General features: G+C 39.1%; 1 long non-coding RNA gene across 1 annotated transcript; it reads right to left on the bottom strand.

The window, feature by feature from the left end:
* Positions 1 to 9,056: 9,056 nt before the first annotated feature.
* Positions 9,057 to 17,385, bottom strand: LOC140612109 (uncharacterized). The gene is made up of 3 exons (XR_012013419.1): positions 17,316 to 17,385; positions 14,896 to 14,982; positions 9,057 to 9,321 (listed from the first exon to the last, which is right to left on the bottom strand). It is a non-coding gene; the product is annotated as an uncharacterized lncRNA (long non-coding RNA).
* Positions 17,386 to 20,665: the final 3,280 nt, after the last annotated feature.

Here is a 20,665-nt window from a genome sequence, read left to right as displayed (position 1 = left end):
CCTATTCAAATTGTATGAAAATTACAAGCAACAAAGTAACAATTGTGTGTGTACACTTTATAAGGCTGGGACCATGTGATTCAGTCTTGAAGCATGTCTCTGTAAAATACAAAATATGTATATATTACATACTATATATATAGTACATATATAGTTACATATATATTATATATAGTATGTATATAGTTATACATAGTTATATATATTATACATAGTATATATGGTTATATATATTTAGTATATATAGTTATATATATATTATATATAGTACATATATAGTTAAATATTATATATATAGTTATATATAGTATAGTTATTTATATATATATGTGTGTGTGTGTGTGTATATATATATATATATATACACACATACATACATAGTTTTCCCTGCTGGGGACCTGAACTATCTTTAACAGCTTGGGAACTATGCAATGTAATTCCAGTGGAAGGTAAAGCCTCCAACAGTAAAGGTGGTTGATCAAATTTTTAGGATGGTACTGCTGGCAGTGGTACCAGTGACTGACTGTGATGTTGATGCTAGAAGGTAATATGTCTACATGGTGATAGAGGTGGCAGTGTCTTCACCTTACCAGGTTTATGACATGATGTGAGGAGTTGTTTCTAAATGCATGTGCCTCTGAGCCTGACTCTAAGCTTTCCTTTAGATAAATTACTTTTCTCCTTAAATCAAGTACAGTAGCTTTCTGTTGCTTATAGTTAAGTGGCCTAACACAAACATTAGAACCAACAGATGCAAACCATCAGGAAAACGGAAGGATGGGTTATCTGGCTTGAGTAGGGACTGAGGGTTGAAAATCCAATTGGTTTAAAGAGTTCTCATGCAGGCAGTTTATGGCATAGAGCAGCAAAGGAGTTTAATTTAATTAACACTGTGCTCACCTAGAACAAAGTACCCACTGAAATCAATTTTGGGGAAACCAAGTAGCAGCTGAGGAATATAAGGACTGCAGGAGTAAGGTGGTTTTGTTTGTCTTGTTTTATGGAGTTGGACAGCTTAAAGAAAGAGAATGATGAGCTGTAACTCCTAGCTTCTCGACGCTAATTCCTAAATTCTCAGCTCAAAGGACATATACCAGGGATTTTTCTATGATTTTTAAGACAGTCAAACAAACAAACAAAAAACAACAATAACAACATTTCTTTTTTTCTAGCAGCTAGAGGTCAAGATAGATAAAAAACTAAAACCAAAATTTGATCTTGTAGGTCACTGACTTATAAAATCACTTAAATGCACAGCCTAAATACTCTCCTACTTGAAAGCAAGGACATTGATTAGAACAAAGGAGGACTCTGAGGACTAGATGGGGAGACATGAGAAAATCCAGATGACTGAATGTACCCCATGGCCCTCAAGCTCTGTTCTGGCTTCCCTTACCAAATGGAGGCCATGATGAGGTAGTTTCCTTCCACACCTCAAGAAACCAATGGAAAAGATAAAGCTCAAAAAAGACTGAACCATCACACAGAGGTTTGACATTTGGCTATCTTGCAAAAGCAAAAATCTGGGGACTCCATGTGGTGAGAGATCCTAAGAATTCTAGACTAAAGAAGGAAGAACACAGCTTTAGATTGAGCTGAATCTATTGATATGGAAGCAGTTATCAAAATTCCAGACTCCGTCTGTTCACATGAGCAGTTCTGGGTAGTATTAATCATTTCTCACTTGGTGCTAAAATCCAGACTCACGGGGACCAGCATAAATAATGCCAGCAGGCACTCATGTAGCTCTTACCAGGTGCCAAGCACTCTTTAAAATACTATTATATATCAAGTTACTTAATCCTAAGAATAAGCTTGAGATATGTATTATCATCCCTACTTATAAAAGTAGAAACTGAGGCATTTGGAAGTTCAACAATTTCCCACATGCAGCTTCTAAGTGGGAAAGCTGAGATTCAAATCAGTTAGGTTGGTTCTAGAATCTGGGCTTTTAAGATCTATGCACAAGTTCTTCTTATTACAAAGGGGTGATGCTGGAAATACCTTGATATAATGTAAAGAAAGCAATCTGAGAACTTAGAGAAGTGATATAAAAGATTTATCAGATGTGACTTAATTATGCATTCCAATACAAAGTTCTCCAAGATAGCCCAGAAGACACAAACTTGCCTGAGCACTGAGAAGCCCACTGGTGAGGGGGAATGCCAGCATTTTTGAAGAGCAGTCCTGTGGCTTTTCTCTGGAAGCTGGACCTCATGACTCAGAGTTGTAACCATCACTCAGTTTCCAAATCTGCTGACTGCCAACCAGGAGTCCTTGAATGAAAGAGAGACTGGACATTTGCAGCAAACCCCAATGGACAGCCATCCAAAAACCATTCCTAGTCCTATTTTCTTTGCTACATGCCACTTCAGAGTCTGGAAAGCCAGATTCTTGCATTCTCCTGTCTACAATACTGAATTTGGGGGCAACCAGCTCTGGCCAAGATCTAAGGAAAAGTGTGCTGAGGGATGCTGAAAAAGATTGTTTCCTTTTAATACAGATGTAAGAGGAGATAGGTTCTCACCCTGGCCACTTTGTACTTCTTGCCTTTGAATAAGGTCATGATGCTGGGAACTGTAACAGCTATTATTCAAACATAGGGTATAAACAGGAGTGTAAAAGCTACTCAGATGACCAGTACATTAAAATGAAAAGAGCCTGGGTCCTTGAAGGACCATGCCCACAACCATCTGTCTCTAGGCTTCTTGTTATATAAGGGAAACAAAACCCTACCTGTTAAGATATTGTTGGTTCCTTTTTCTAACACTTACAAACTAAAGTATTCCTCAAGTATAAAATAACCCTTGAGGAAGGATCCAAAGTAACATGACAGATATGTACTATGTATCCTCCTTCCAAAACCCAGAAGAAATCCAAATATTGCATATATTGCTATTGTCTTTCCTGAAAACTTTAAAAAGGATCCATTTATATCATTTACAGCAATATATTAAGAAAAAAAATCCCTTTCTCATTCTATCTATTTTAATCACAGCATAGAGTACTCCAGGGCATCTTGCTCCATAGGCCACCAGCTCTTTTTCTCTATTTTCTCCTTGCTCTTTTCCCAGTGCTTTAACCTTTATGAGGTAGACATCCTGGCTTCCAACCAGCAACAATGAAGAGGGAGGAGGGAGCACGTGAACTACAAAATTCCTTTCAGGGACTCTCAGTGCTCCTACACTAATAATTTTTGTTCCATTATGTATCATTTTTTTTTACTTTAATTTTTTAAATTGTGTTTATAGTTGCTTATACATTTCTGTATTTCAGATTCCTATTACTCACTTTCATCTTTACAGTAAGATGCCTTCTCTTGGAAGATGACTTGGTTTCAATATAAGGTCAAGTCACATTTGAGAATGTCAAATGTTCACAAAGTACGTATCTTAAAAATAATTGTATACATTTTAAAAATAATTCTAATGCCTAAAATGGCATTGTATATAAAAGCAGGGAAGGTAGGCTTATTCCTATGTAAGATTGTATTAATTGTCTTATATTGGTCCTATATATTCCAATTGCTACTGTAACAAATTACCACAAATGTAGTGGCTTAAAATAATATAGGAGTTCAGGAGATCAGAAGTCCAAAATGAGGAGCTAAAATCAAGTAACCAACAGAGTTGGTTCCTTCTGGATGGTCTGAGGGAGAATCTGTCCCTTAATTCTTCTAGATTCCAGATGCTCTGGCAGTCCTTGACGTCTTGTTTCATCACTCCAATCCTTGCTTATGTTATCTTATTGCCTTCTCCTGGCTTTGACCTTCTTGCTTCTTTCTTATAAGGACCCTGTGGTTATATTTAGTGTCCACCTAGAAAATACAGGATTTCTTCATCTAAAGATCCTAACAGTCATAGGTGCAAATATCCTTTTGCCATATAGAGAATCATCCAAAAGTTTCAGAGATTAGGAAGTGAACATATTGGAGGATCCTTATTCAGCTTACCACAGTCTACCTTCCTGCCCCCAAAGGTTCACATCCATCCCACATCAAAATACATTCTTTTCCAATGTCTCCCAAATTCTCAATCTATCACAGCATCAAATCTAAGTTCAAAATATCTCTCAATATTATCAGTTCAAAAGTCCCAAATTACTTCACCTATGTAAAGAATGAGCGAGGCTCTGGGTATGATCCATCCTCGGGCAAAATTCCTCCCCATCTATAGATTGGTGAAGCCAGCAAACAATTTATCAGCTCTCCCAAGTATAATGTAAGACAGGCCCAGGACAACAGTTACAGACATTCCCGCTCAAAAAGTAATAAAACAGAGGGAAAGAAGAAGTCACTTGTGCCAAGCAATTTTGAAATGTGCCTGTGAAAACTATTTCAAGGTCTGTGGATTAAACCTCTGTGGCTTTTGGTTCAAATCCCTGAGGCCAAGAGTTTATCCTGAGTCATTCTTTCTTTCTCATAAAGAGTAGAACATGTTTTTACCAAAGTACTTTTATCCACCTGTTTTCTGCCTTTGGAATTTGGGTAGCCCAGCAGTCTCTTTCAACGTTGTCCCCTCTGTGTCCACGTTTGTGCAAGGTGGCAACATTTTTTATATCACATCATCAGGAATCTTGTGGGTCTCCTATGTATGTTATAGAGATTCCCTCCACTAGATAAAATGTTCCTCTATAGATTCTTCCTGGAGAGGCTGATGATATGGCTGAGGAAATCCATGAGTCACATGCTTAATCTCTTCAAAGAGCTCTCTGCATAAAAGAATACTATGACATTTTATTTCTTCCCAGGCACTAGCAAAAGATTATCCAGCCATACACTCAGCTACCTCTTCAGGCTTTCTTTCTTGATGACAAATCTCCTAGTTTGGGTCTTTTATGTGGCTTGGATAGGCTGAGAATTTCCAAAATCATTAATTCTTGGTTCCATTTGTTTAACATTTCTTTTCTCAACGTATCTCTTTCTTCTTGTATTTTACTACAAACAGTAAGATTCAGGCAGATTGCACCTTCAACACTTCACTTAGAAATCTCCTAGTTAAATATTCAAGTTCATCACTAACCAATCATTTCCACACAAATATAGGCCATAATTTAGGTAACCTTTCCACCACTATCTGACAAGAATCCCCTTTCTTCCTGTTTCCCATAACATGTTCCTCATTTCCTCCTGAGCCCTCACTGTCAGAGTTTTTAACATCCACATTTCTACTAACAGTCTGTTCAAGGCTTTTTCAAACTTCCAAACTCAATATCATGCTCTCAATTCCAAAGCCACATCTGCATTTTTAAGCATTTGTTACAGCAGCACCTAACATTCAGATACCCAAATCCCCACTTGTGTTCAATTGCCACTATAAAAAAAATTATCACAAACTTAGTGGCTTAAAATAATATAAATTTATTCCTTTCAGTTTAGAGGGCAGAAGTCTAAAATCAAGGTGTTGGCAGGACAGCATTCCTTCTGGAAGCTTTGGAGAACATTCTGTTTCCTTGCCTTTTCCTGCTTCTGGAGGCTGTCCTCAGTCCTCAGCACATGGCCCCATACCACATCACCTTTTCTCCTTCTGCTTCCCATATCCTTCTGCTAATTCTGATCTTCTGCTTCCCTCTTAGAAGGACCCATTGGTTATACTGGACCCATGTAAAAACCCAAGATCATCTCTCCATCTTAAACCCTTACTTTAATCACATCTGAAAAGTCCCTTTTACCATATGGGGTAATATTTGCAGGTTTCAGAGATTAGGATGTGACATCTTTGGCATGCATTATTCAGCTTACCACAGGCCCTAATTATTTTCCTCTCCTTGGAACCATACCCCTTGTCATGTCATTTTGCAGCACCCTCTCTCTGTGGGTAGAACTCGAACTCTGGCCTTGCCCCTGTGACTTGATGTGGCTAACAGACAAGAGGCAAAAGTGACACCTTCAAAGGGTTTCAAATTTCCTCCTGTCTTTTGAGCTATTGCCATTGCCATGCGAAGGAGTGTCTCTATCAGTCTAGTCCAGTGACACCACAAGATGGATGAGGGACATGTGGAGAAAAGCTGCCCCCCTAAACCTAGCTTAGAGTGAAGCCCCCCAGCTTCTCTACAAACAAAAGAGTAGCCAGGTAAGAGCAGATAGTCTCCATAGCTAACCCTCAGATGTAAGAAATGAATAGTTATTCTTGAATACTACTGAGTTTTAGGGTGGTTTTTGCCCAGCAATATAATTCTTTTATTTGCACAATAATTTTAAGGCCTGAGGAAAAACTACCAATGGCCATTACCAATTGTTCAGAATACCTAGAGTCATGTGAATTTTAACACACACATACACGCTCTTCATTTTATAGCGTACCAAACTTATTTTTTTTGGACTTTGTTAAAACTGCTTCCAAAGAAAATATCTGGGCTGAAGCAAAGTGGGACCAGAGAAAAATTGGAGAAGGCGGTGATTTACAATAGAGGGATCATCTTTCTTGGAACAACCTCAACAGAGGTTTAAATAACCAGGGAGCCTTTCAGCCTTCCAGAAAAAGGCTTCCAAAGACCAGAAAATTTTGTGAAGAGCACCTCCAGGTACTGCACATGGATGCTTTTCTTTGTTTTACAAATTTTGCAAATTTGAAAGGTTTTTTTCAAAGTGTTTTCTGCAACACTAGTTCAGCTGTCTCAACTAAAGTTGTTGCTGTTGTAGATAGGTAGCAATTGTGTGCTGCCAGCCGCTTGTGTGCATCTCTTCCCAACTCCATGTTTGGTGGCTCAGTGACATCAGGCTGATAGCTAGTAATGAGCCATGGTGGGAGTTTTTATATCACAGATATCTTGCTTCTGTTATGGATGTGTGCACTGGGTCATAATAGAAAGTGTATTTCTTACCCTGGGTCATGGTCAAACGCTGTGAAACCGTGGCTCTCAGAGTGATTGAGTAAACTTCAACTCCCTGCAGTACTAACAATCTATTTGTGTAAAACATTTCTGCCCGTGGAAGCAAGGCTTGACAGGGCACTAAAGCAAATGGTGATGCTACTCAAATTAATTTGGAAATGGGCATTTTTCTATGGACATTTCTGCTGTGGGCGTTCAGTTTCTGTGTTTCTCTTTGTCCTCCATGCAGCTGCAGGAGCTGGGGGACAGGGTGTGTGTGTGTGTGTGTGTGTGTGTGTGTGTGTGTGTGTGTGTATTTCACCCTAATGTTTCCGGCTACAATTTGCAATTTATGTCCATAATAGGGAAAGAATGGAATGGGTATTTTGCTTGCATGATTTCAAAAGATAGTGGTAGTCCCTGCCGACCTCCTCTCAATCCACGCAACATACCCCTGTGGAGCCATTCTTGAGTGAAATGGGACACAGAACTGGCTTTGAACCACGCTAGTGGTCCTTGTCTGTAGCCAGCAGCCACTTGCACAGCAATATGAGAAACCTTATGCTCTGGAATAGTTCACCAGCTCCCTTGGGGGCTGACAACTAGAAGCAAATCAAGTTGGCATTGCTAATGAAGTTTGGAACAATCTCTATCAGACAAGAATCTTAAAATCTCCTTTTATGTGTCCATCCTTAGGAGAAGGCTGAGATACTGCTTTTCTTTGAATTTTCATATTTTCATGAAACACACTATATATTTTGATAAACATACTGAACGTTTTGCTTTATGACTTTGTGTGCATTCCAAGCCTCAGACATATTTAGGCTCTTGGCGTTTCTTCCTGCCCATTTCACTCGAATTCCCCACTTTGACTGTAGTGCAAGTTTCAGTCGGGGTACCAGGTAGATACTGATGCAAAGGGAACCTTCCTGGAACTATACAGTGCAAACAAACCCTTAGTCAAGCTTTGTTTCGCAAAAAAGGTGGCATCAGCAAGGACTTGACGCACACCCCAACCTCCAAAACCTCACCAGTTGATGTGATCATTTGACTCTAGTCACTCTTGCTTAAAAAGCTATGCAGATATAGTATCAAGTGGAGCCCTTACCCACCCTTATACCCCTAAATCCAACCCGACTGGGCCAATGAGTCACTCCTAGACGGGTGCATCAGTCTTGTGATAGTGCTCCCAGAGAGCAACACTTAGCCAAGAAAAGTAGAAAAGGGAGACAACAGCAAGCAAAGTTCTAGTAGTCGGCATAGCTAATTCTACATTGCAGACACGAGTCTGGGTGCTTTTTTTGTATTAAATCTCAAAATTCCTTGGAAGCAGATGCTATTAGTATCATTTTACAGTGGAAGAAAACTGTGGCTAAGTAACTCACTCAAGATCACAGAGGCAGTAAGAGGTAAAATCTGCATCCAAATCCGGAGAGTTTGGCCCCAAGACTCAGGCTCTCAGCCAAGACAGCATCACACCCCTCATTCTGGAGCCTAAGTTCTCCCAAAGCTCCTCCTCACCCTGTCCTTGGCTGTCTCTCTAGACTCACCTTTCCCACCTAACTCTGAGTTCTGTTTTGAAAGATGAATCAACCTTCAAACATGTTTGACTTATACACAGTAAAAAAAAAAAAAATGATGATACATCTTACAATGGATCACAGTGATCACTGCCATGTGATGCCAAAGTCAAAGCCCCTAAAGTAACAATCAGAGCCACAGCTTACACGCATTTGCTTGTTAAGCCCTCACAAGGTGAAGCTGTACCTGAGCCCTATTTGCCAGGAAAACAGCAAGGATTAAGAAATCCTCCCATCCTTTGGTTTTCTGAAGTCCCTCACCCTTTTGAGTTTCAGCCAACTGGCTGGCAAAGAACCCTCGCCTCCCAATATGACTTAGATCATACCCACCTCCACTGCTCCTCACAATTCACTTACTTACCTGGTTCTATAAAACTCAGATCTTCTTCCTTTTCTTTGGAATTCCTCATTTTTTAAAAAAGATTTTATTTATTTGACAGAGAGAGTAAGAGCAAGAGAGAGCAGGAGCAGGGGGAGGGGCAGAGGCAGAAGCAGACTCCCGCTGAGCAGGGAGCCTGATGAAGGGCTCCATTTCAGGATCCCGAGACATGACCTGAGCCAAAGGCAGACACTTAACCAACTGAGCCACCCAGGCACCCTGGGATTCCTCATTACTAGGTTTTCCTCCTTATTGCAACAGCCTGAAGAAACTCACCTGCTCCATCGTCCAGTGCGTTTTTTTCTTTGACAGGGGCCTTGACTCCTAGATTGGGTTTCTCCTTCAGATTCTCTTTTACTCCACTCAAGTAACCATACCCCTGTGTTGACACACTGTGCTCCGTTCCTCACTGGTGACTGCAGGGCCAATTGATACAGCTGACTCCCGATCCTGTGTTCCAGACTCTTGTCCACTAATGGTACCGTGAGGAGTTTGATTCTTTTTGAGTCCAGGTTTCCCCCACCATTTGAAAGTAGAATGTTCCTGTGAAAACTTTTGTAAACAGAAATGGCATAAAACAAAGAACACAGGCCACTTTCCAAAAGTTTGAGTTACGCCACTTGGCTTTTATGAAAAACTTAACATTAGTACCTGTTTTTACTAATGGGAAGAAATCTGAAGAGAATTTCCACTTTTGTGGGAAAAGCCGGTATTTTACTAGTGTAGGTCTTTCATAAAAGTGAAGTGGCAGTGGGCACCTGGGTGGCTCAGTGGTTGAGCATCTGCCATTGGCTCAGGGAGTGATATTGGGGTCCAGGGATCGAGTCCCACATCGGGCTCCCCGTGGGGAGCCTGCTTTTCCCTCTGCCTATGTCTCTGCCTCTCTCTTCATGTCTCTCAGAAATAAATAAATAAAATCCTAAAAAAGAAAAAAAGTGAAGTGGCTAAACACAAGGGCAAAACCTTGTGTTTCAGGAAGCAGGAGACCCCTGAAGTTGGTGATTTCTGATGCCAGCTTCAACAGTTTTATAATCTGATCATTTGTGATTTCTGCAAATGGATCAATGGTTTATAGAGATCTTGTCTCTGATGGGTGAGAGATGACAGATAATCCATCTTGTTACTCTTTTCTGTTTTTCAGTCTTCAGCTTAAATCAATTAAGAATTTATACCCAATGAGAAGAGAAGAGCTCTTTGATATGAACCATTGAATTTTGTATTTCTGTGTTTATGTGAAATTTTAAAATTGAATTTGTAAACTGTCTAACTGTATCCATATGTATATGCGCTTGTGATTTTATAATATATTCCTATATTCAGATGGTATTACCAAATTAGATTATCAAATCTCTTAAAAAGAGCTCTATTCTGATTGGCTTGAGAGAAATAAACACATGAATTGAATATTCCTAGGGTTCCTGTAGGTTACAGAGAGGCTGTAATAAATTTGGTTATTTTTTGTCGCTTTGAGAAATTGTGCTAAAGAGATGTGTTTTTATTAAAAAAGAGAGAGAGAGAGGAAGAGAGAGGAGAGACAGCAGTTTTGTCCTAAAAGAAAATGGTTCTTCAAGAATGAGAAATAGGAAAGTTTAGGACAAACGTGAATGGGAATAAAGTTTATAGCAAGTTTTGCAGAAAGGGAATTTTACTTGCCATGATCAAAGCTGGCTAAGGTTTATGATTAATCTGCAAGATCTTTTTTCAAAGATTTTATTTATTTATTTATTTATTTATTTATTTATTTATTTATTTATTTATTTATTTATGAGAGAGATCACAGACAGAGAGGAGGAAAGGAGGAAGAAGAAACAGACTACCTGCTGAGCACAGAGCCCAACACAGGGCTCAATCCCAGGATCCTGAGATCATGACCTGAGCCAAAGGCAGATGCTTAACCAGCTGAGCCCTTTTGCAAGATTGTTTTTAAGGCTTTAGCATCAGTTCTACTTAAGAAAACTAGAATTTTGTTCTCAATTGAAATGACAAAATTATCTGAGATTATCAGTCTGCTCCTGATAAGAGTTTGCAAAGGTTTACTCATACCTTTTGTGTCGTTTGTCCAGATAACAAAGATTCTGTGTATTATAAGAGTAATTTCCTGTGTTTTATGTTGACTTTGTCATGTCTGTGATTATTTAAGAGAACAAAGTCTTTCACTTTTGAAAGAGCTAAGTTAAGGCCCCTTATCATCACGGTATCTCCTCTGTTTACTTATTTATTTTGTTGCTATCACTTTGATTACACTGGTAGCCAAGCATTATTCTCAGTAACCCATGAACCTATCTTAACCAGTGCTCAAATTCTCCTGAAAATTTTTGGTATTTTGCCTTTCCTAAATTGAATCCTAAGTGGTTTCTTTTACTCTTAAGTTTGTCTTTAAGATTTCCCAGAGGGTCCCCAGGAAATCATGAGATTTGTTATTTTCCCTTGTAGAAAGAGAGCTGCTGGGAAAAATTAGATTTATTTGATGTTACTGTTGATGAGTTGCATGGAAAACATTATTAGATCAGAAAAGATACTTACCCTTCCCTAGGTTAAATCCATATGGGTAAAATGTTATTAATATAAATATTTAGAAATGATATGCTATATGGGAAGCTGCTAGAGAATTGTCAGTGCCCCCACTGTCTGTGATATACTTCTATTACTGAAAGTCCTGGAGCTAGTTTCCATAATATTAAACAAAAACAGTATAGTGTTATTAGTCATAATTTATTTCTTAAATGTTAATTTGGTAGCAATTTTACTTCTTTAATTTGAACCTAGCATCCAGGCCAGTGGTTTTCAAATGAGGATTCACATTACTAACCTATGGAGTTTTATTTATATGCAGATATTTAAGACCTATTCCAGACTTACTCTCTTCACTTGATGGTATCAATATATTCTTGGTATATTCTGATTATGTGCTTAGTAGTCATTGTATATTATAATCTCAGGATTACTACAAGTCATATTTGAAGATATTTTTCTCTGTAAAGATTATGTTAATCCATTTTCAGTAGTTAGTCCTATTCTTTGAAGATAGGACTAATCATTATATTTATGGATATTTTATCTAAAACTTGTCTTAGATTGACTTTGTTTCACACTACATAGAAACACTCCAATTTGCTCTTTAGCTACATTATTCTTGTAATGAACCTTCATCAGATCTTTCACTTTTGAATTTTTTTTTTTTTTAAGGTATGCTCTATGCCCAACGTGGGGTTTGAACTCAGGACCCTGAGATCAAGAGTTGCATGCTTTACTGACTAAGCCAGCCACAGGCCCCTAGATCTTTCAGTTTTGAACATGATCAGTAATAAAGTAACTACAATCATTTGCGGTCTTTTGTCACCTACAGGTAAGTTTTGCTTTGATGCTTCCATGAGTGGTCTTGCCTGTACCACTCAGGTATATGCCTGAGGATTTTCTTTAACAGGAGACTGTCTCAGAGCTCTGTGAAAGGGACTTTGCTTGGTACTTTTGGGCACAGGCTTCATAAAGCCTCACTTAAACAATGTAGAGACAAAAGGACTGAGTCAGGGCAGCCCAGGTGGCTCAGCAGTTTAGCACTGCCTTTGGCCCAGGGCCTGATCCTGGAGACCCGGGATCGAGTCCCACGTTGGGTTCCCTGCATGGAGCCTGCTTCTCCCTCTGCCTGTGTCTCTGCATCTCTCTCTCTCTGTGCCTCTCATGGATAAATAAAATCTTAAAAAAAAAAGAAAAGAAAAAGGACTGAGTCAGAATTTCCAAGACATTAGTCAAAAAGCAGATGGGTTCATGGGATTGCTAATCCAAGTTGCAGTGGAAAAAGAATTAATTATATAGGACTGAATGATGAAAGATGAATGTGGCTTGTGTTAGGAATATTGTTCATATTTTAACATCCTATTTTCTGGATATAAAGAAACCCCTAAGTTGTCTTTTCTTTTAAGCTGACTATAACTCATAACAATTTAATAGAATTTGCTTTTATAAACAGAAATAACACATTTATCTTTTTTCCCTGCCTGACTTCTCTAGAATTCAGGAACTATTAAATGTTCTCTTTTCATGGCAATATACTGATTTGGACAGGTTCAATAATTACCAGTCTTCCATTCTAGCAAGACAATTGGAAATATTAGTTATGCAACCATGGCCTTACTTGGAATGACATATTTGAGTCTGATGCTCATTAAATCAGATATGACCAAACACATTTAAGAAACAAAGGTTGACTTTATGGAACTCATGTTTACAAAGCCCTTTTGGAAAAACTGTCATTATATCTGCCTTACACTAGAGTTTCTAGTGTGACAGGTAAGTAAGAAAAGTCATACATATGGGAAGCTCAGGAAAATTAGGATTTTTTTTTGGAACCCTAAGAAGAGTGGATTTCACTGAAACTTATAGGTATTGCAGGTGAGATTTGTGGTAAGTTTTTGGCTTGATGTCCAAGCTTCCAAGGATTTTAAAAGTCCAATCTGAGATTCTTTTTAAAAGCTTACAGAATGGGATGCCTGGGTGGCTCAGCGGTTGAGCGCCTGCCTTCGGCCTAGGGCGTGATCCTGGAGTCCCGGGATGGAGTCCCATGTCGGCTCCCTGCGTGGAGCCTGCTTTTCTCTCTGCCTGTGTCTCTGCCTCTCTTTCACTGTGTCTCTCATGAATAAATAAAAATAAAAGCTTTAAAAAAAAAAAGCTTTCAGGAAAGCAAACTTAAGAAGACCTACGTAATGGTAAATCACCATTCTTGCTGCATTTATGTAAATCATCTGGCCAAATCTGATGAGACTATCCTTATTTAGGGATCAAGAATAATTTTCCTTTGCAATTATTTTTTATTAAGAGGAGGGTGACTATAAAGAGAGATTTTTATGTGAGTGGAAAACTGTATATTTCCCAGAGCACTTTTTCCACAGTTATCACATTCTGGCCCTGCTGTTCATTGCCTTTGAGCTATTTTGTGCTTCTATGTCAAGTGCAGATAACTTATTGATACACAAACTTTGTCATCTGTAGTAGAAATTTAGTTGACTTTTTTCTTTCCCCATTCCTTGGAAAAACCACTTGTATCTACCTACAAATTGGACTGGATCCTGTTGCTTTGCCCACATTGTCAATAATACCAGATTTTCAATTCTTTCAGATTCCTTCTGTATCTAGCTACCATACTCCACACTAAGTTTTCCAGTTTTTCTCCCTCCTACCTGAGCTGATATCATGGAGAACTAAAACCTGGCCACCCCAATTCCTGTCTATTAGAACTCTAAGTTGCCTTGCTCTGGCCCTTTGAAGAAGCTCCACAAGTCAAAGTCCAATGATGTGACATAAACCTTGAAGGATTCATCCCTGCAGCAGACCATGCATGGGCCAGATTTTTTCCTGGACAAGCTCTGTCGGGGCCCCTAAGGAAGCAATTCCAGTGAAATGCTCAGGTCATGCATGTCCTTATATAATAGGTAACCAATACCATGCACATCATCAGATCATTGGCATTCTAGCTTTAAGAAACCCAATGGGTGGTGTTGCATAACTGAAAGATTTTCCTCCACTGACCTGGATTCCACCAGACAGGTTACCCTCAAGGTTCAACTCCTGACTATTTAATAGTAATTAATACAATTCTAATAATAGCAATATTTCTCTTTTTCATGCAAGATGCCTGATATCCGAGATTTCAAAAAAAAAAAAAAAAACTGAGTTTTGCCACCACTCCTCAACAACAGATGGTTCAACTGATTCTATAGGAACAATGCCAACAACAGTCCTTGAGAGAGACTATTTTCTTAGATTTCACTTTGCCCCATTCAGGAGGCTTGTGAATGTTTATGAGATGTTTGGAGATGAATAGTACTCATTCATCTTGAATGATAGGGGAATCGACAGTGTTGAACTTCATCTGAGCCCTACACTAACCAAAAACAGTAACAGTTAGGAAATTCTCCCACGCTTTTGTGTTCAGGGAAATAGAGTTAAAGACAAAGAATTATCCTTTCCCATTTGATATAGGCAACACCCACCTCTACTGTTCTTTACAATTCTCTTATTTACTTGCCTCTACAGAACACAGACCCCCCCTTCCCATTATTTGAGTCACTGCTCACTAATGAACATCCTCCCCTATTGCAGTAGCCTGAATAATGTCATCCCTTTAATTACCTGGTGTATTTTGTCTTTCACACCTTGTAGAGTAGATTCCAGCTATGTCAGTAGGCTCTGGCTTCTGGTTCAGTGAGGGACAGGAGACTAGAGGGAAAAAGTAGATGGCAGTTGGGGCGTTTGTCTTCTGGTTGTGTCCTATACGTCTTTCCTCTACACAACTCTCCCCTTCCAAGCTCCAAGACCCACACCTTCCCCTCATCCCTTCCGGTGATGACAGCTCCTTTGCCACTGGACTCCTGGACACTGCACTTTCTCTGTGGCTGTTCTATACTCATGCTTCTCTCAACGGTCCCTTTATAAATCAACACATGTGAGAGTACTATTTCCTACTGGGACTCCGCTTGGCATAGTTTATTTTAGGACCTCAGGAGACATTTGGGTCTTTGGGAACCCATTTTACAAGTACTCTTGGGAAGGACGATGGCCTAAATTATTTTCAAATAACAAGACCCACCATGATCAGGCCCCTTTCTTACGGCTGCACTTCTCATTCATGCTTGAGTGAATTTGTGCATGAGCCACTTGAAATTATTTGAAGTTCCTCAAGCACGGAGTGTGGTTTGACCCCATCATACTTTGTCCTAGGCTTGGACATATAATCATCTGGTAAACTCTTACCTATCTTTCAGGACCCAAGTCAAATACCCTTCTCTGGAAATCTGCCCCACCTGTGCCTCTTGGCCAGGTCTGCCCACTCCCTCCTCCGCATCCCTCCTCTTGTACTGGCCTCTAGTACTGCACCTGCCACACTCTCCTGGAGAAGTTTGTCTCCACATTTGGCTCCCCACTACAAATATTTCTTGATTTACAATGGGGTTGATGTCCTGATAAACTCACCCTAAATTGAAAATGTCAGAAGCCCAAACGCATTTAATACACCTCACCTACCAAACATCATAGCTTAGTTTAGCCTACCTTAAATGTGCTCAGAACACTTATATCAGCCTACGGTTGGGCAAAATCATCTAACAGAAAGCTATTTTATAACCAAGTATTGTCTATCTCATATAATTAATTGAATACTCTATTGAAAGCGAAAAACAGAATGGTTGCATGGGACAGAATGGTTGTAAGGGTATCCCTTGTTTGCCTTCCTGATCACATGACTGACTGTGAGCTGCGGTATCACAAGAAAGTATACCATCTACCACTAGCCAGGATAAGGTAAAAACTAAAAATCCAAGGCACAGTTTTTAGTGAATTCTTATCACTTTCACACCACCCTAAAGTCAAAAAATTGTAAGTTGAACTATTATCAGGGACTGCCTGTCCATTCCTAGGCTCTTGAAGGCAGGGACTGGGTCTCATTTAAATTAGCTAATGTATGGCTTGCATATATTTAGCACTTGAGAAATATCAGGTTTGATAACTTACAACTGACTGAATTAAACAGAGTCCCGTGAAACAGAGTCCATTTCATATCAGGACAGTGAAGCAAGAAAGGGGCAGTTGAAAGGGGAGAGGTGAGGTGTTGGATCTTGACTTCTGCCTAGAATGGGCCCCACATTCCTTTTACAGGCTTAATAAGAAAGGAGAGGAAAGAAAAAGCTTCAGGGTTAATACCTCAGCAACAGACTGGGTCATAATGAAGCTGAGGGTATTCAAATTGGTCTTCTCTCTAGGGAGGCAAACTACATAAATTAATACACTGAACCATGGCCTGAAGAGACCTGAGGCTTTAATAAATAAAGAGCTGCACTGGGCCAAACAAGAATATAACACTGCCAAATGTCCTGGCGTCTCAGTTACAATAACAATGTTTCCTGGGCCAGGGCCAGAGAGCAGCTCAGAGAACATTAAAGAATTTTTGTGCTCCTCTTAAAATCCTCTTTGATTGAAGAGACAGCTTTGGCATCTCCCCAAAGCAGAGTGGACGTCTCCAGTCTGCTCAAGGCTCCTGCTTGACTCTGGCTTGAAAGGAAAGGCTATTTCTGGATCCTTTCTCTCTGCACTGTTCTTTCCTATGTGGCTTCTCCATTTATTTAGGACAAAAAGCCAACTGGTGTTCAAGGGATAATTCTGCCAAGGATGGCTCGGCCTTTGTTAACAAGATCTTTTTCATAGACAAAAAGAGGGTAATACTGGAGATGAATACCCCCCACTACACCATAGAATATTAGAATATTTGAGCAAGAAGGGACCATAGAAGTAATGTCATTCAATCACTTATTTTACAGATTAAAAAATCTAAGGCTCAGAGTGGTGATCAAACTTGCCCAAGGTCAGTCAGAAAGCAGGAACAAAGTTGGTTTGGGATTCCAATCTAGAACCTAGGATTCCAAGCAACACTCCCTGTTCTTTGAAATACCTCTAATTTTCGATCCATTCATCAATCAAACGTTACCTTAAGCATTTATTACAGGTACTATGCCCTTCATTCTACTATCAGGAACAAAGCTTAATTTTTACAGACTCACAGTGCAGTAGAGACTTCTGGGGTTTATCCACATCTGGTTTCTCCTTTTCTTTTGGTCACATGAAATGATTAGACTTCTCTGCCCCCCTCTTCCCTATGGTTGGGAAAGAGCATTTAACTAGTTTTAACCAATGGGCTTTGAGCAGAAAGAAGTAGCTTGTTTCACTTCTGGGTTGAGACAGGAGATGCTGAGTGTGAGAACTTCAGCACTCTTCCCAGCTGTAGTGACTGATGAGGCCACTAGTCAAGCCTTCCATGAGCCTGGATCTTGAATGATTATATGGAACAGAGTTCTCTGCTGATCCATGTGAGATATGTAACATGTATGAGGAAACTTTATTGGGTTAAATCACTGAGATTTGAGGGCTCTTTGTTACTGCAACATAAACTTAATCTGCATGCAATATACACTTAATTTATATAATATGGGATGAGAAACGAAGAACATTAATTCACAGCAATGTTTAAAGGATTATAGGAGCTCTTTGCCTGAAATCAAGTTTTGATATCAATTTATCAAAGGAGAGATGAGACAAAGACCTTCTCTTTTAGAATTTTGTAATCTAGTGTTGGAAAGAGAATGTGTGTAAGCAGTTATATGGGATGTTATGAAAACTTCCATTTGAGGAGTGCAGAAAATGTGTTTTGGGAGAGAGAGAGATGATCCTCTACTGATAAGGGAAATTATGGAAGACTTAATGCTCAATGAGCAGTACTTGAGCTCTTCTTATATGCAGACATTGAAAGAAGAGGTCTTAAAAGAGGCTGGATTTCGAACTTCAGAGAAGTTAGAAATATTCAAAATCTTACTGGAAAGGAGATGAGATCCACTTCATTTATGTTCTTCACTAACTTTGCATTGAAATTTCTTGAGCCTCTGGAATTTGATGTTGAAACTCAATTTGGAACTAAACCAGAAGCCTCAGGCCTCTATTTTCTGAGCATTTAGAAGATAGTTAGTTTGGTTGTTTGAAAAAAACCTGGTCCAGAAAGGACTCAGACTCTTACGTTGACTATGTTAATTTGGGCAGTATTTAATATCTCTGTAATTTACCTTCCATGTCTATAAGAGAGATGACCCAAATCAATGTTTTCTGTTGTGTGTTTTGAAAGTGTATACAGTGAAACATTTATTTCCCAGGACACTTGATGGAAAAGGGTTCCGAAGTTGGAAAACTCTGGGAAATTCTCTCCCCTCAATGGATCTGAGGTCCCTCCTGGAGATTCCTGGAAGTGCCGATTAGCTTAGGAAAGTCTCTAAAAAGTTCTCCCACAAAGAAACTTGTATCGATTTATTTAATCTAGTATTTCTCAAATGTATTTGACTATAGATCACTCTCCCACCCCAAACTGAAAAGTAAAAAAAACATTTGTTGGTATCACCTGGAACAATTACTATTTGATATACTCCTTGGAGAATGCTGATCACTGACCAGCATGATTTTGTAACATGAAGATATTCCTTTCGTGTTCTAGTTTTTCACAGCTTCAGCAAGTTTATTTCTCACTTAACATCTACTTCAACTTTTCTGTGAAGAGCAGTATGCAAATAATCATAGATCAGACTAGCTCTTTGTTGCAGATTCATTTTAAAAAGTGGGTTAGAAAAATAAATGTTTTACACTGATGATTGTTCTATACTTTTCATAAATTCATTACCTTCTGCTGGCTTTACAACATTATGGTGACAGAGAAAAGTGAGAGACACTATTATCCTTACTTGAGGTACAAAGCGTCAAATCAAAGACATGCCGATGTCCCCATAGAGCTTACCATCCAGTGAGGTAAAGAAACAAGTAAATAAGAATTATAATGGTGATCACTACCATTCAGTTCCAGAACACTACAATAAAGTGAATATTGCAGTAAAGTGAGTCAAATGAATTTCTTGGTTTCCCAGTATACATAAAATCTGTGGGTACACTATGCTATAGTCTATTAAATGTACAATAGTATTATCCAAAAAACCAGTGTATATATACCTTTGTTAAAAAATACTTCATTGCTAAAAAAAAAAAGCTAACAACATCTGAGCTTTCAGTGAGTTGTAATCTTTTTGCTGGTGGAGAATCTTGACTGGATGTTTATGACTGCTGACTGATGAGGGTGGTGGATGCTGAAGGTTGGGGTGGCTGTGGCCATTTCTTAAAATAAGATAGCAGTGAACTTTTCTGCATGAATTGACTCCTGCTTTTGTGGACAATTTCTCTGTAACAGCATTTTATACACGGTAGAACTTCTTCCAAAATTGAAGCCAATTTTCTCAAACCCAACTGATGCTTTATCAAATAAGTTTCTGTAATATTCTCAATCCTTTGTTGTCATTTCAACAACTGTTACAGCATCTACTCCAGGAGTAGATTCCATCTCAAGAAACCACTTTCTTTGCTCATCCATAAGAACTCCTCATCCATTCAAGTTTTCTCATGAGATTGCAGCAATTTGTCACATCTTCAGGATCTACTTGTAATTCTAGTTCTTTTGCTGTTTTCATCACATCTGCAGTTACTTCTTCCACTGAAGTCTGGAACTCCTCAAAGTCATCCGAGAGGGTTGGAATCAACTTCTAAACTCCTATGAATGCCGATATATTGTCCTCTTCCCATGAATCACAAATATTCTTAATGGCATCTAGAATGGTGAATCATGTCCACAGGTTTTCAATTTTCTTTGCCCAGGTCCATCTGAGGAGTTGCTATCTATGGTAGTTATAGCCTTAGGAAATGCATTTCTTAAATAGTAGGACTTGAAAGTTCAAATGACACTTTGACCCGTGGGCTCCAGAATGGATGTTGTGTTAGCAGCCATGAAAACAATATTCATCTCATTGTCCTTCTCCATCAGAGCTGTCGGGTGACCAGGTATATTGTCAATGATTGGTAATATTTTGAAAGGAATCTTTTTTTTTTTCTGAGCAGATCTCAACACTGGGCTTAAAATATTCATAAACCATGTAGCAAACGGATGAGCTGTCATCCAGACTTTGTTGTTCCATTTATAGGACACAGAGTAGATTTAGCCTAATTCTTAAGCACCTTAGGATTTTCAGAACGGTAAATAAACATAGGCTTCAACTTGAAGTCACCAGCTGCATTCGCCCCATGAAGAGAATCAGCCTGTGCTTTGAAGCTTTGAAGCCAGCCATTGACTTCTCCTCTCTAGCTATGAAGTCCTAGATGGTATCTGCTTCCAATAGAAGGCTGCTTCATCTACATTAAAAATCTGCTGTTTAGCGTAGCCACCTTCATTAATGCTCTTGGCTACATCTTCTGAAGAACTTGCTGCAGCTTCTACATCAGTGCTTCCTACTTCACCTTGCATTTTGATATTATGGAGACTGCTTTTTTTTTT

This window comes from Canis lupus, chromosome 20 (assembly GCF_048164855.1).
Source record: "Canis lupus baileyi chromosome 20, mCanLup2.hap1, whole genome shotgun sequence".
NCBI lineage: Eukaryota > Metazoa > Chordata > Mammalia > Carnivora > Canidae > Canis > Canis lupus.
This window is presented reverse-complemented; position numbering and strand designations above follow the sequence as displayed.